This window comes from Sorex fumeus, unplaced genomic scaffold, assembly GCF_029834395.1.
Source record: "Sorex fumeus unplaced genomic scaffold, SorFum_2.1 ptg000043l, whole genome shotgun sequence".
NCBI classification, from domain to species: domain Eukaryota; kingdom Metazoa; phylum Chordata; class Mammalia; order Eulipotyphla; family Soricidae; genus Sorex; species Sorex fumeus.
The window spans coordinates 5246008-5249737 of record NW_026606100.1 but is presented as its reverse complement, the minus strand read 5'-3'; the positions used below and the strand labels follow the sequence as shown (position 1 = coordinate 5249737).

Below are 3730 nucleotides of genomic sequence, written 5' to 3'. Positions count from 1 at the left end.
CCCATCCCCCCACTCTCTAAACCAGCACAAAATAGCTTATTTTATATCTTATAACAATAAAATGGTAAGTGGAATTATCAAAAATAGATCAGTAAAAGAAAATTTGTGGAAATTGTTATATCTCACAATGATATTATTCAAGTCATTATCTCAGGATTTACGGCGCCGTTTGTTGTTAGTCGAATCTTCTGTTATTCATTTTGCTTATGGAGTTTAGTGGGCTTTTCTGCTACTTTCTCATCTAACTTGCTGTGCTCCTACTGGGTTGTCAGTATTGTGGAATTTGGAGGTGTCACACAGCGTTGGGGGGGTACCGGAGTGGGCCTCAGACTTTTTAGTGTGAAAGCTTGTGCACCAGTGAATTTTCTGGACTAGGTGTCTCTTCAGAGATTAGTTGTGAAGCTGTGACATTGGGCTGTTAGTATGCAAGGCTGTGGGGTTAGGGTGAGTCTCTGTCTTTGGTTTTTAGATGTTTAATCATAATATGGTTGAGGAAATCATAATGTGACATGACAAAGATTTCTTTTTGGGGGGCAGGAGATGGGATTGATCTTCATTTACAAGCTTCACTGCAGGAAGCACATTTCAAATAATCGCAGGAATTCAATTCCAGCCCCCCCACCCCCACTAGAATGATGAGGATTTTACTCTCTAAGTAGAATATTAATTGAAAACATCATGTGGTGGCCCTAAGAGATATAAATGAATACCATAAAAATAAGTTTAAGGGGCTGGAGCCATAGTACAGCGAGTAGGGCATTTGCCTTGCACGCGGCCAACCTGGATTCGATTCCCAGCATCCCACATGGTCCCCCGAGCACCACCAGGGGTAATTCCTGAGTGCAGAGCCAGGAGTGACCCCTGAACATCACCAGGTGTGACCCAAAAAGCAAAAGAAAAAAAGGTTAAAAAATATTTGCCACTTAAACACAAATTTTCACAAAATATTCCTGTGCCCGATCAAGACAATTTGCTTTAAAAGCTGGTTGGAATAGGAGGAAAGCAGCACATGTGTGTGCATGTCATTCAAGCACCTGCTGAAGCCTCTGGAAAAAGGAGAGTCAAGTCAGGGTTTCCAGAGCTTGAGGAGCCCGTCTGCGCTGTAGGTGGCGACCAGGCTTTGCTGTGAGTGGTAGGTGAAGCTGATCACGTCCTTCTTGTGCACTGGGAGCGTTCTCTCCAGGTTGCTGCTGACGGTGCTGAAACAGTAGAGTATAGAGTCCTCCCCCACACAGTAGACCCACTCCCTGCACGGAGAGAGGGCGCAGCAGACAAAGTCTCCGCCCTCTCTGTTCTCAGAGCTGAAGCTACTGACTATCTGGCTCTGCATGGTCACCATGGCCACTGTGTTGGACCTGCTACACACCACCAAGTGCTTGGGTTTGTAGGGAGAAGGATCACTCTGTTCAAGTGATGTCTGACCCTCCAGTACTGCTCAGGGGCTTAAAGGTACTGGAACATGGTCTCCATGTTCCAGATTTTGACGGTGCCATCAAAGGATGCGCTGGTAACATAAAGTCTGTCTGGTGTAAATGTGGCATCATTCACAAAGGAGCAATGGCCGTGGAATTTTTTCAAGGTTTTCCAGATTTTAAACCGTGAACTCTAACCATCTGGTCCAAAGAGGCACTAAGGATCTGACTGGATCCCTGGAGAAACTCAGGCAGGTGACGCCCTTACCGTGTGCTCTTTCAAACCTTCTTAAGCACTGTCCAGTCAGAAACTTCCAGACCTTGATCTTTCCATCCTGGGAGCCTATCACCAACACTTCTCTACTGAAGCACATGCAGAGAACCACATAGCCCATCATCAGAGAGTTCCCCTGGGCCTGGTACTTAAAAATCTTTCCTGAGAAACTCCTGTTGTAATGTTCCATATTTCACTGAATCTGTCGACAGACCCAGTGACCAGGTACTGACCATCTGGAGAAAAGTGAGCACACTCCACGTGAGATTTCTGACAGAACTTTATCTGCCTGCTTAGCTGCGGAGGACACTTTTTTTTTTCTTTTTGGGTCACCTGACAATGCACAGGGTTACTCCTAGCTCTGCACTCAGGAATTACTCCTGGCAGTGTTCGGGGGACCATATAAGATGCTGGGAATCAAACCCGGGTCAGCCGTGTGCAAGGCAAACGTCCTACCTGCTGTGCTATCGTTCCAGCCCCAGAAACTTTTCTTCTTCTGTATCTTTGACGGCATGACAGGAGGCAGCAGCCCCTGGTGCTGCTGCCACTTCAGGGCCTGTCCCCGCAGGAGCTGCAACCGGGGCCCCCCACTGACCTCCCTGGCCAAGGCCTAGGCTCTGGCTGCTGGCCTCTTCTCTTGGCTACTGCCATCCAGGTATGCTTCTCGAGGCGAGGGTCAAAGTGACATCTGGCCAGGAGGTTCTTCTAGCTGAATGTGGGGCTGGGGCTGCATCCGCTTCAACACGCTCATGGGGTCTGTCTCCGGAGTGACCAACCAGGCGGCCCCCACCTCTCGCAGTTCTATCAATTCCAGAACCACCTGTTCCTAGAGGTCAACGAAGGTTTTGTCCGGCAGTTTCAGAGACTGGACAGCCTGTAAGGCAGTATCCCACTGTGAATTTCAGCCACAAAACTCTCAATGCTACCCACGGTGTTGAGAGAGATGGTGGTCTCCTCCTGCAAGGTGGTTAGTGCCTGGTGGAGACTGTCCTCCTTCGGGATGAATCACGTCTGAGGCGAACATAGTGGAATCTCATCGTGGGTCGGTCCCGCTGCCAGATCAGACCCAGGTTCTCCACTTGTCAGCGTGGAATCCCTGGTCTCAGCCTCAGAGGGATGCTCTTCCAGCTCTGGGTCGAAAAGAGCTTTATTGCAAGCAGGGTGTGGTGCAACCTGGGTGGGTTGCAGGATGGGGCGGTTGAGGAGTGGGCTAGGCTGGTTGCCACACCCTGCCGTACCCCCAGGGCAAAGAGAACAAAGTGACTCCTGCTCTTTGCGGACAGCCTGTTACTCTCATGCCTCAAAGGTGCCTAAATCATCTCAGATTCTCCTGTCGCTCCCCCCCTTCCTGAGGGGCCCACCCTTTTGTGGGTTGTGCCTCAGTTTCTTGTCTCCAAAGAGCTCAGGGCATGTTTATCAAAGAAATGTGGTCTCAGGGCTAAGAAACCTGAGTTTTGTTACTTCCCAACAGTCCCTTACTTGGCCCTCTACCTACCTACCTGCAGCATCTCCATCCACTGCCTGTCTGGACTCTCTCCTGGCCCACCCTCCCCCACAAACCTCGGCCCCACTTAATGTAGGCAGGTAGGTTAGGGAAGGGTCGCCCCCACATCATGGCAATGACATTTCTGGGAAGTCTTAAAGCCACCAGTCCTAAGTCTGACCCACCTTGTGGATACAGAAAGACCTGAAAAGACCTTTTCCAGCAGCAGGCCCTGAAGACCCCTCCCTACAGAAAAGGGTCTGAAGGGAATTGCTGGAGAACTCTCAATTCCTTCCTTTAATCTGAGTAACCCTCAGCTAGCCCAGACGAGAGAAGGCTGGAACCACCCTCTGAGAGAAGATCCAGCAGGAACAAAGGTCAAGGAAAGGAGTTTCAAAGATGACCGGCTCCCTACTTTACCTGCTTAGCAACAACCCTAGCAACGGACTCTTTTCTAGCTAGAAAGCCCCACGTGGGGGCGACTTGGAAAAAACTATAAAAACTACTTTGAGGGACTGGAGCAATAGCACAGCAGGTAGGGTGTTTGCCTTGCATGCGGCT

At 49.7% G+C, this 3730-nt stretch overlaps 1 pseudogene; it reads right to left on the bottom strand.

Annotated features, from left to right (window-relative positions):
- Window positions 1-1066: 1066 nt before the first annotated feature.
- LOC130029784 (WD40 repeat-containing protein SMU1-like) lies at window positions 1067-3200 on the bottom strand (annotated as a pseudogene).
- Window positions 3201-3730: the final 530 nt, after the last annotated feature.